The 12,535-nt window shown below is 44.6% G+C and overlaps 1 protein-coding gene and 1 pseudogene across 2 annotated transcripts in view; one reads left to right on the top strand and one right to left on the bottom strand.

The window, feature by feature from the left end:
- The window catches only part of LOC309523269 (uncharacterized protein), a gene marked incomplete at its 3' end in the record, with an annotated part of 695,477 nt that overhangs the window by 242,961 nt on the left and 439,981 nt on the right, over positions 1 to 12,535 (top strand). The window lies entirely within an intron of this gene.
- The window catches only part of LOC309523282 (inositol polyphosphate 5-phosphatase OCRL-like), a 40,656-nt pseudogene that overhangs the window by 21,030 nt on the left and 7,091 nt on the right, over positions 1 to 12,535 (bottom strand). The window contains exon 2 of the transcript in view: positions 8,730 to 8,811. The product of the transcript in view is annotated as an inositol polyphosphate 5-phosphatase OCRL-like (transcript). The remainder of the gene's footprint in view (positions 1 to 8,729; positions 8,812 to 12,535) is intronic.

A 12,535-nucleotide genomic window follows, 5' to 3' on the forward strand; every position in this document is an offset into this window, starting at 1 on the left:
TCCAAGAAATGTTGTCAAAAGCTTTCTCCGCATCCACAAATATCAATACTGCTTTAGTGTTTATGTTCACTTCTAATAATTCCATAATGTCTATTATATTCCTCACATTGTCTGACAAATGTCTTCCTGGGAGAAAGCCTGCTTGGTCCTTATGAATCTCTTCCATCAGTACTTTTTTCAGTCTTTTTGCCAAAATGTCTGCAAAAATTTTGTAATCCACATTGAGTAATGATATAGGGCGGTAGTTCTTAAGCTGAGTCTTTTCAGTCTCTGTTTTCGGTATGAGTGTAATATAAGCTTCTTTCCACGATTCTGGTGCCTTTTCCCCCTCTAAAATTTCATTACAGACTTCCTTCAGAGGTTGTAATAACCACTCCTTCAAAGCTTTGTAATATCTGGAAGTCAACCCATCTGGTCCTGGAGATTTGCCCAGTTGCATGTTTTGAATGGCACCTTCTATCTCTTGTTCAGTTATTTTCTGGTTCAGATCTATTTTACTTTGATGAGAATTTTTTTGTAACCCATATTTCTTCAGAAACTCATCTATGTCCCCTTCTTTCTGCGGCCCTTGCGAATATAGTTTTTTGAAATAGTTCTGGAAGCAGTTTCTAATCTCATTTGGCTTATAAATATTATTTCCTTCAACCTCTAGGTTTGTAACCGTATTTAATTTCTGTCTTTTCTTCAATTGCCAAGCCAGAAGTTTACCACATTTATTTGCAGATTCAAATGTCCTTTGTCTCATTTGTTTGATCTTCCATTCTATTTCTTGATTCATCAATTCCATGTATTGCGTCTGATATAACTTAATTTCTCTCAAAATCTCTTGGGACTTTGGTTTAGATCTCAATTTCTTTTCTCCTTCTTTTATCTTTTCCAAAATCTTGTCCTTTTTCTCATTTTGGCTTCTCTTCTTTATTGTATTTTGTTGTATTAAAAATCCTTGCATAACAGCTTTACTTGCGTCCCAAATTACTCTTTTTTCAACATCTGTTTTTAAATTTATTTCGAAATAGTCTCTCAAAGTTTTTGGGGCCTTTTTGTAGACCTCTTCATCTCTAAATAAGGTGTCATTCATCCTCCATCTGAAGGAGCCAGCTGTTGTTAACTTCATCTCCATCTTTACAGCATTGTGGCCAGAGCAGGTTTTTGGGCAGATTTCCACTTTCTTTATCTTTGGAGCCATCCCACTAGTAACCCATATTTGATCAATTCTAGTCCATGTCATCATAGCTTCAGAAAAGAAAGTTCCCTCTCTCTCGAGAGGGTTCTTTGTTCTCCAGATGTCAATCAAGTCCATGTTTTCAGTCATTTCAAAGAAAGTCTTTGGTAGTCTCCCATCTTTGGAGACTAACTGTCTTTGTGCTTTGTCCATATTTGTAGATACTACTCCGTTCATGTCCCCCATTAAAAATTAAATTGTAATCCAAGTAATCCAGTAGGGTTTCATGCAACTTCTTAAAGAATTCAGACTTCCCCTCGTTTGGTGCATAAATTCCCACGATCAGAAATTTTTCTCCATGAACTTGAATTTTAATTGCCAAAAATCTTCCTTGTTCATCTTTGAACATCAATTTCGGTAATAATTTTTCTTTTGCATAAATCACAACTCCTCTTTTCTTGACTTTATCAGATGAAATAAATTCTTGTCCTAATCTTTTGTTAATAAGTAATTTTCTATGTAACCTCATCACATGTGTTTCTTGTAAACAAATCAAGTCCAATAGTTCTTTTTTCAATATATGAAACACATTTTTCATCTTTCGAGGAAGGTTCAAACCGTTACAATTCCAGCTTAGAAGTTGCAGAGCCATCTTGCCGTTATTTACTTTCCCCTCCTACTGCTCCGAGTGTTGTTCGTCGTCCGTCGGTGATTTCAGTCCAAATGATAGGTTTAGAATGTCTGTTATTTCCTTTACTGCTGGGGTTGGTTCCACTTCAACCACTTCTTTCAGAAGATCTTCCTCGTTATCTCGTAGAAATTGATCTTTGTCACTCACTGATTTTATTCTTGTTTTCCTTCCCTTGTATTTAAAAGATAGGCCTTGAGGAAATTCCCACCTGAAGGGTATTCTATTCTTTCTCAGTAGATCAACCAGGTCTTTGTAGTAAGTTCTTGCATCCAAAATATGCTTAGGTATATCCTTAAAGATCTCCACAAAGGAATTTTCAATTTCCAAGGTTCTTTGAAAATGCAGATTCAGTATTTTGTCTCTTTCTTCTTTGGATCTTAAAGTTATCAAGCAGTCCCTTGGCTTCTTTCTATTTTGTCTTCTGCCCAATCTAAAAGCAGCCACTATCTTAAATTCTTCCTTCTCTAGCTCCTGTTGCCAAAAGTCCGAAAATTCTTTTGTAAGGAAGTTCACCAAATTATCTTTCTCACTTTCTGGCACTGCTCTTATTCTCAAATTTCTCTCTTTTCTTTGCAATTCAAGCATAGACAAAGCCAACTCATGATCTTCTAACTTTTTACAGACTGGTGTTATCTTTTCCTGGGTAGCATCTGCAGTAGCCTTAGCTTCTTCTGCAATCTTTCGAGTTGTGGCTGAATCTTCTAGGAGTTTTTCTATAGTCTGTGTATTTGAGTTCACCTTCTTCCCCAGTTCATTAATACTTTGCGTGTTCAAATCAAGCTTTGCTGAAACTTCTGCCAGTTGTTTACTAGATTCCGCACCTTGTTTTGTCAGAAATTCCAAAGACTCATTTATCTTACAGAGAGCTTGTGCCACAGGGTCAGATGACATAATTTTTGCCTTTGTCTGTCCAGCTGCAACTGTTACTGTGCCTGAAACCGAAGCCCTTCGCTGGTGTGAAGTGCTAGTCGTATATTGTTTACCAGATCTAGTAGTTCTGTCATAAGCCATAACACTCTCACATCCAGCCAAGGTCGTTCCCACACTTGTAGATTGTTTTCAAGTGGAAGTTTCCAGTACTTAACTATTGTAGTCCAATTTGCAACTGTTTCAACAGAATCCTCTAGGGGGAGAGATCTCCAGGACTTTTGCAACAAGCTGTCTCTTTAAAAAAGTCCCCAACGTCTCCAAAAAGAATTTACTATAACAGTTTCCAAATTTGTTTCACTTAGCAGTCCAGAAATTCTGTATCTTTCACAGAGTCAAATTAAATGTCAAACCAAGAAAATTTCTTTTAACAAAGTGACAGTTCTCTATTCAGCTTCCCTATCCAGACAGTCCGTTCCCAGGGTTTTAAGACAGCAGATAAAATTTCCAGTAGTTCCTTTTCATACAGGTATCAAAAGTCCACCTTCCTCCCCCTCTGCTCCTGCATGCAAGAGGGGGGTTTCAATTTTAATGTCGAGTTTACTCGTTTCCAAATAGTTTTCTTCAAATTGCAGCTTTGCACTTTCTTTGCTTTAAACTTTCTGCAGTCCGGAAAGACAGACTTCCTTATTTTATGCCTTTCCCGTTTCCGGCCAAATTGTCTTTAAATTAATTGTAAATCCCAATAGATCTTTAAATCCTACTCACGGGTAGTTATTTTCGGTCCAAATTTCAGGAAGGAATCAGCGCTCTCCGACCATGGCGACGCGGCTTCGCTCCACGGGCTTGGGTGACGACTCTCAGCACCGCACCACACACCCGCTGCCGTTCCGGAGCCTTTAAAAAGGCTCCTTCGCGGTTTTGGGGGGGCGCAAAGGTGCCCGCCGAGTCTCCTTGCTCACAGGCTTCCGCGCCTGTGATTTTTGGGGGTCCCCGCTTCGCCGTAGTGGTCAGACCCGAACTCGCAGAGCAGACTCCCTCCGGAGCTCGGAGGGAAATCCGCCATTGATCGCTGGCGCTGACCAGAAGTCTCCCAGAAGTCCCTGCCTCCTGGTCTGTGTTCGCTTTCTTCTTCAGGTACAGCGCCAGCATGTTCTGGATGGTGCACCTGCTTTCAGGGGGAGAGCTTGTCTAACTGGTCCACACTAGAAGAATAGCCATGAGACGGGTGAGATTCCTGCAAGGCGTCCCCAAAGTCAGGGGAACATAAGCGTATTTGAAGAGCCTTGCTGGGTCAGGCCAAGGCCCATTCAGTCCGACATCCTGTTGGCATAGTGGTTCCTTCCAGATGCCCGTTTTTGTCGATTCATGATTGCTTCTATCATTTCTATCATCAGTAGGAGGGCAGTTATATGCAAGACTGTATTCAGTACTGTTCGTGCCTGCAAAGCTTTCGGGACACACATACTCCAACCCTTCCAACCAGTGCCCCCTAACTTCCAGCTGAAACCAGGTACCTTTTTCATACCACAAATGTTCTTCAGTGGTGAACCATGGCATCTCAAATTCTGCAAGGCTTCACGCCAGTGTGACCAAACCAGTTGCACTCCCCTAAATCCACCTAAATGTTATGGGGGGGGATTTGTCCCACTTAAGTTGCACTTTATAGCTCAAGAGGGCCCCTCTAGCTGATAATAATATAGTAGCACAGGGGATGCATCACAGAACAAAATAACATGTAGTTGGTCCACCACAATTGCAAGATTATTGCATCCTTCAGGAATGGTGTGTCCAGCTCCATCTGAGTCATCATCCAGGCATGCTGTGGAGCTGCATGGATGAGAGATGGGCATCTTCGGCCAGTCAGGGGTGAAGAGCTGGCAAGATCCCCTGTACTGAGCAGAAAAGCAAACGCTTTGGCCTCCGAGATCTCTCCCAACTCTCAGCAGCCCTCACTGTGAGCCATACTAGAGGAATTTTGCCCTGCTTTTGCTGAGCTACAACACAGGAGCGCACCCCCAGGGGGCCATGATGTGGTAACCCTGGCGAAGCATTGCAGAGCAACTGAGAAAGCAGAATGATGTTTGCGTGGACAGTCCATTAGAAAGCTGCACTATTATTGCATTGATAGCACATTGCAGAATACGGCCCCCCTCCAGGCAAAAACGTCCGTCTGGAGGCACAGTAGCTTTCATTTCGGAGGTTGTGGTTTTACATTTTCCTATTTATTTATTCAAAATTATTTATTTATTTCACAAAATTTATACACACCAGATGGTAAGAAACATCAAAGCCGTTTACAAAAAGATAAAACCATAAAATCAGGAAAAACCTACAGTACATTAAACGCTGAAGAAGTGAATACCAGAAGAGATCAGTACTCACTCCCAAGGTAAGGGGAAGAGACATAGCTAAGATGGCAGGACAGCTTACTCTATGATGTTAACCCCTTCATGCACTAATTAGACTGAAGCATGTTGGTTATATGAGACTGGTTATCCCACACAACATGCTCTCACGCAACCCATGCCCTCCAACTGAAAACCCAAAACCCAGGAAGGGGTGCTTGGCTCCTAGCCTGTGAAATGCGCTCAAAATGTAAAGATGCCTTCTTTCCACAGAGCCAAGGGAGAAGGGGGGAATTTGTTTTACCCCCAAACCTTCCCACGTCAGAGATGCAGGAGTTGCGTCACCTTATATAGTGCAATGGTGTGTGTTTCAGCCAGCCATCCGGATGCTGCAACTATTCCCTGGGTGCCACCACACTGTCCTGTCTGTGTGTTTGGAAGGGAATGGGAGCTATGCTCCCCCCGGAGACACTCCACTCCTTCTTCTTTGGCTGTGTTGCTCAACAGTTGAGGCAGCCTTCACAGTTCTGGGATGCCGATGCCAAAGACCTGTAAGTGTGCTTTCAATATATTTACAGTGCAGGGGTTCCTCCGGAGGAGATGACCACTTGTTTGTTTTGCGTTCATGTCTTGCTTGCCCAAAACTTACAACAGTGGTTAGACTCTACTAAGGGAATGGTCAGAGTGCTTTAATCCATTCTCATTGGAAAAGCTGAAGTTCTGGGCTGGACCTGAATCCCTCCCACAAAATACTGACAGTCTGGAAACACCCTGGGTGCAAACATGTTTTACTGGGGAAAGGATCTTTGCCTCTTCCTCCTTCCTAACCTGCAAATCACAAAGTGCAGGCTCCCTTCATGGTACTCACAGCCACACCGCTTCTAAGATTAAACAAATTTAATATATCAACAACAAATAAACACAATAAGGCTATAATGATACAATCTGAATCATTAGGGGTGCATTGCAGCAGTCACTGCAAATCTCCATGAGTCGCCTTTCAGCCAGAAGCTCTGCAGCACAGGTGGTTCTGATGATTCCCCTGATGACTTCCCTCTCCCACTTGCCGCCCGCCCCAGTCTTTATCCGGCGGCTCAATTAGAAGGTTAGGATTTAAGGTAAGGTTACCAGATTTTTTCCAAAGAATCCGGGGGCCCTTTTTCCCCTCCCAAGGAGAAACAAATGTTATTTTTTTTAAATCATTTTTTTAAAAAATAAGAAGTAATACCTTCTCTTCTGGGTCTCCTCTGTCGCGTGGCCTTCCTCTGGGCCCCAGCCTGATCTCTTGGAGTGCTATCTGCCGTGGAGTAGGCTCGGGTCGGGCCTGGGCTCGGCCCCGTGTCCTTGCACTCCTGGTGCTCTCCTGCCTCTCTTCCTCAGCGGCCGCAAGGTCGGGGCTCCCCTCTTTTTTCTCCTTCCTCTTTCTCTCTCTTCCTTCTCCTTTCCTCCTTCTCCCTAGGCTGGCTCCGGGGTTTTTACTGGCCCTGGAGCGCCTCTGGGCAGTCGGCCACGTGGCCAGGCACTCTCGCTCCCGCCTCGATTTGGGTCCTGGGGTGTGTGTGTCAGCGGTTCCCCCAGTTGACGCGCCGGGCATCCCTGGTTCCCCCTCGGCAGTGGCAGCACAGGCAGCAGTCTCAGCAGCCCGGAGCCAGCCTGGTAGTGCACTTGGCTCTGGCTGGCTTCAGGAGCTGCTCATTGCCCTGGCACCCGCCATTTTGCCTCGCCGGAAGTCCTCATATGATGTGTCTTGTGCCGTTGAACTAATCATGCAACATTCCTTCCCTACTAATAAATCTACAACACTTAAAATATAAATCTGGGGGCCTTATATGGAATCCGGGGACATTCCGGGGACGGATTTTGTTAGGGACAGATTTGTAAATCCGGGGACTGTCCCCGGGAGACGGGGACATCTGGTAATCATTCCGTAATAGGGCTTCTCCTCTGAAGAAGATTTTTTGTTCAGATAAGCCTGGCGTCCGGCCCGCTTTCGCTGCGCAGCTACCGGCCAGGCCTCTGCATTCCAAACTCCACATTCCGATGCGCTGAGCAAAAGCAGAGATCAGCAGCGGTAAGAGAAAGCTGCAAAACTCCAGTGCATTCTTCAGTGTGCTTAAATAAAGTCCACTCAGGATATTAGCAGCTAAAAGCAGTTTTTATTTACAGCAGACTATCCATTATCTATCACAGCGAACAGCATAGTGAAAACACGTCCTCTCTCCTCAAAAGCGAAAGTAGAGAGAGAAACAAAGGCTGGAGGCTCTCGGATATGACCGCAGAAGTTCCCCCCTCCCAATGGTAGGCAGGGCGTACACTCTGAGCTGTTTAACCCTGTAAGCTCAGGTTCTCCTCACATCTCCTGCCTTTGCCAGTATGTCAGCCTTCTCAGCCTCCTTAAAGTGGGCATTCAGAAGCACTTGTACGTCTGGCCATATGGGATTGTGAGTGGAGAAGGTGGCGCAGTCTGGATGAGTCCCTCTGTCTTGCTCTTTGGTCACTGTGACCGAGCACCATTTGGGGCCGATCAGGATCTATGGGGAAGGGGATCCACCCAGAAGTTGTGGAGGGAACGGGAAGAGAAGCCTGGTCAAGAGACTGGCTCATGTCAGAAGGAGGCCTGACTGCATCCTTGGCGAAGCCCAGGGCAGGGCAGGAAGGCAGCATTGCCCAGTGGGAAGGCATTTGGAGGCAAATCATCAGCAAGGAGCAGAAAATCCCCTCCCCTTCCCTCAAGAAGACTGAAGAATCTCTAGTCGGCCTTCAGGTGAGTTCAGCATCCCAGGTCTCTGGGGTGTTCGTGCCCATTACAAAGCTGACTCGAGGCTCCGTCAACTGAGCCCCTACACTCCTTGCGTACATGAAAGGGCCACAGAAAGGATGGGAGGCAGCCTTTTCCTGGAGCCGTCTTACCTGCAGCAGTTCACTCGCTGGCTGCTGACCCTTTTCCTCCATCACCTGGATGATCCTCTCAAGAGAGGAGAGTTTCCTGCAGAGTCTGACCAGCTGCTCATCCCTTCTCCCTGCAATCTCCTTCTCCACCTCTTCCACATGATTCAGCAGACGCTTTTCTTCTTCTTCTTCTTCCAGGAACTGGCGCAGTTGTCTCAACTTCTCCACAGTCTTCAGCCTCTCCGGTTCTGAGGAGGTCGGAGTGAGGAAGATGGTCAGCCTTCAAAACATCAGCAAGAGAATTAGGATTTGAATTGAACTGCTTCCACCCTCTCAGCTCACAAGTCCTCAGGCTTCTCCTTGACTGCTTTTCACATAATAAACAACAATGGGAAATAAACTCCATTTAGCTGCATTCAAAGGCGAACTTACCTAATTCGCAATTCTTGGAAAAATATGGAGACCAAAACAGCAATCTTTTGAAATTCACACCTCTGAATTTCTCAAGGTTGACCCAGGCAGGTAATGTTCACAAAAAAATGAATTTATGGGGGTTAAGCACGTATCAAAATATTTATACGAGAAGGTTGCCACCCTAGCATTTGATTCATTTTCAGAATAATAAATAAATAACAAGCCGATATGGAGAAAGGAGAAATAGGGAGAAGTTGAAATGGGCAGATTTCCCCATCCCTCCTCAGTCCGGACTTGCTTCTTGAAGTGCTTGTTCCCTCACTAGTAACAATAGGGACACTTCCAAGGAGGTCTTTACTTTCCTTGTCCAGGTCTGCTTGATAGGCCAGAATTTCCCCTCTCTCTTTCCTCCAAATCTCCAGGCGGTGACAGATCTCTCCCTGACAAGAAAAGGGAAAACTCAGCTTTGACTGAGACAAAAACAGAGAAGATGAATATTATACTGGCTTCTTGGGTCCAGTGGCCTTGCTATAATAGCAAAGTAATTTACTGGAGGGGAAAAAAGTACAGTCACATACATAAATACCGTAAGTAGTTCTCATCACAAAAGAATATCCAGGTAAACCGATGAACAGCCAGGTAAACCCATCAACAGGTTTCCTGCCAGACAGGACTCTGTTGTAGACCGCCCCTTCTGTGATGTATGTATGATGTATGGAGGGGTGGTCTTGGGCTCCAGGGTGGGCAATTTCAAATGTCTATATAAGGACTTGGTTCGGGGTCTCCTCCTCCCTCCTGCGTGGGGGGTGGGGTGGTGAGCACCCTGTTGCAACAGTTAATAAAGATCTGGCTTACTAGCTGCTTTGCTTCTCAATATTCTCTGGTTGGCCTCTGTTATTTTCTCCTACCGATAGAGAAGCTACCAAAGGACTCTATATGGGCTCTGAGGTACCCCAGAAGGGAAAAGGAGCCGTTTTTTCCTTATAACACTGGCCCCCAGTCCCCACCCCCTTGCAGCAGACCCCTTACTGCTATCTGCTTTGCAGGGTATTGAGGAGGCATCCTGCTAGCCTAAGGAGACATGTGCAATTCACATTTGTAGTGTTCTAAATATGTACAAAGCAACCTTGCTGGGGGATGTGGATGAGGTTAACCCTTTCTCTCCCTGCCATGGTCCCAACCCAAATCTTTGAAGCTGCTGTATTTCAAGGGAAGATCCCTTGCAACAGCAGCAAGAATACTCATCACAAAGTATTGGAAGACACAAGATCTACCCACCTTGGAAGAATGGCAGATGAAGGTGATGGACTACATGGAATTGGCAGAAATGACCGGCAGAATCCGAGACCAGGGAGAAGAGTCGGTGGAAGAAGATTGGAAGAAATTTAAAGACTATCTACAGAAATATTGTAAAATTAATGAAGGATAGAATGATGTTGGATAGTAATTAAGGGGTTTCCAGCTGTAATGCTTTAAGAGAATATGAAAAAAAGGGTTATAAATGGGTTAAAATTTAATGGTAAGGATTTGCTGAACCAATAATTTGAAGTGGAATACAAAGGAGGGAGGTATGAGGAGGTCCGGGAAATAAGTTATAGGAAAATAAGTGATAGAAAATATGTCTCTTTTTTTTAACTGTCTTTATTTTGTATTTTTCTTTTTTCTTTTTTCTTTTTTACTGTATTATTTTAAAAAACCTTAATAAATATTTTATGGGGGGAAAAGAAGATCCCTTGGCCCCCCTGGCAGAGAGAAAGACTTTGACTCCCTCCTCCTAGCCATCCCAGCAACCCTCAGGCTTCCCCTTGGCTGCTTGTAAGGTAATAAACAACCACCAATGAATACCATGCCTACTTTGGATCTGAGAATTCAGAAGATAACCTGCCAAGAAGAACACACAGCTATTTCTCCCCCTCAAGGCACCTTGTATTCCTCGACAGCCTCTTCCAGAGGAATTACCTCATGGTGTTTGTGCTTCTTGGATCTGCCCCAAACCACACAGATGGAGGCTTCATCCTCCTTGTAAAAGAGTTTCGGGGGCTCCTGGTGCTTCTCACAGACTCCTCCTTTTCCTCCTTCCTCCTTTCCCTCTTGAAGACTGAGAGTCTTGGCTACTTCGACAAAGGTAGCCAATTGCCAATTGCGGACGAGGCTCCTTCTCTGGACTCCAACTCGGCCTTGAGGACAGGAAGCCAGCCTCCTTTTTGCCCCGCTGCACTGGATCAGGCCGGACCGGCAGAAGTTGTGCCCACACTCTGGGATGGTCCCTGTGTCCTAAGAGAGTCAGGGTCAGAGAGGGGAATGAAGGAGAAGGACCCTACCAATATCAAATAGATCGTATTCTGCCTTCACACCCTACAAGAAGGTCAACGGTGCCTTGGGGAATAGATCGTTTTTTGCTGTATTGATTTCTATCCTTTTTGCTGTATCTTTCTCATTGACTTTAAGAATGGATCTGAATGTATTTTTCGACTCAAATATATTTTTCCTCAAAATGCTGTACTTTTCTAAATGTATCCAAATGTATCCGAATGCGTTTCTGTATTTCCCCCCAATCTCATCGCCTAGAGAATGTTCCTTAAATGTAACAATCACTTGTTCCAAATATATTTGATTCAAATGTATTCGAGTGTATACTTTTATGGGAAAACGTAGCTAGGAAAATGTGGATATATATATATATATATTGCTTATAGTGCCTTTGAACGGTCAGCGTTCCACCCTCTATCCTTTCAGGAGCTGCCAAAAACACTCTCCACACCACACTGCCATCTACTGGGTCTACAAATGATACCATGAATACACACAAATACAAGCTCTAAAATAAATTAGTTTTATTTTCCCATAAGTATGCAAACATAAGACTATCACACCTGAATTGATAGCTATGCAGAACAGGATTTCCCCCCTCCCTCCATCGGATAGCTGCCTGCGCGGCTGTCTTTGAGGGGGGTGGAGGAAGGAATGGGTGGGATCGACATCCTATAGCTGCCTGCCTGCCTGCCTGCCTGAACATGCCGTGCCCCCGGGGGGCGCTGCGACCGGCGCCCATTGGGAAGGAACAAGACAGGAAAAGGAAGGAAATGGGAGAGGTTTTTTTTTAAGGCCCCACTTTTCACATGGTGTCCTGTTGTGTGGTCAGAAACTACTCTTTATTGTTTGATTTGGGTTAATGTCAGAATAAAAGCGAGTTCCTTCAAAATAACGCATTCCTGACTTCCGGAGGCAATGGACCCCGTGAGGAGTTCCGGAGTGGGAAGGGGGTGGCGCGGCACTGAGAGTTAATGGCTACTTCTGTGGAGTGAAGCCGCGCAGCTGTTGCCGGAGAGCGCTGACCTTTCTTCCTCAGACAATTCGGCTGTCAAAAACAACAACCCGTGAGTAGGACAAGCTTTATGATTGGAAATTAAAAGAAAGTTAAGTTAAATTCGGCTGAAAGCGGAAAGGTGCAAAGAGGAAGCCCACCTTCCGGTTTGTAGAAAGAACAAAGCAAAGATCATCTAAGCCAAATACCGGCGAGGAACTTTAAAAGGATCTTAATCTTAACGTCAAAACTAAGGAATTCCCTCCCCGGACTGAAAGAAAGGGATGGAATAAGAGACAGTATTTCTTGTATATATTTAAATTATAAGAGAGAAAGGAGCAAAGTAAGACCACCTCTTAATCCCTGGAAACAGACTGTCAGACTGAATGGACTGGCTACATAAATAGCACTCTATATGAACAATGTAATTTCTTGAACATTTAACTCTGCAAAATAGATACTTTGAAACTGTGGAAATTGTGAACTCTCCTGCTGAAGGGGACTTTTGAACATTTATTAAGACATTTTGTTGCATTATGCCTGAGGGCTATTGTGTCCCCCTAGAGGTCTACTGGAAAAAGTTACAACTGGCTGGGGAATTTTCCACTTAGCAATAGCCTGGGAAAGGCTCACAGCAAAACAAGCTTGACTGTGGGAGCGACCTTGACTTCCAGATAAAGTGCCATGGATGAAAAGCAAGCAAAAGCAGATGAAAAGGTAACAAGATCAGGCAAAGTAAGATATCAAGCGACCAGTGCAATACCGCAGCAGCGTAGGGCATCTGTTGCAGGCCCTCCTGTGCCACAAGGAGATGACCCAGTGCAAGCTGGGCCAAAAGGGACGACAGAAGAAGGATTTAC

Source organism: Podarcis vaucheri (assembly GCF_965113315.1).
Source record: "Podarcis vaucheri genome assembly, chromosome: W".
In the NCBI taxonomy this organism is placed as follows: domain Eukaryota; kingdom Metazoa; phylum Chordata; class Lepidosauria; order Squamata; family Lacertidae; genus Podarcis; species Podarcis vaucheri.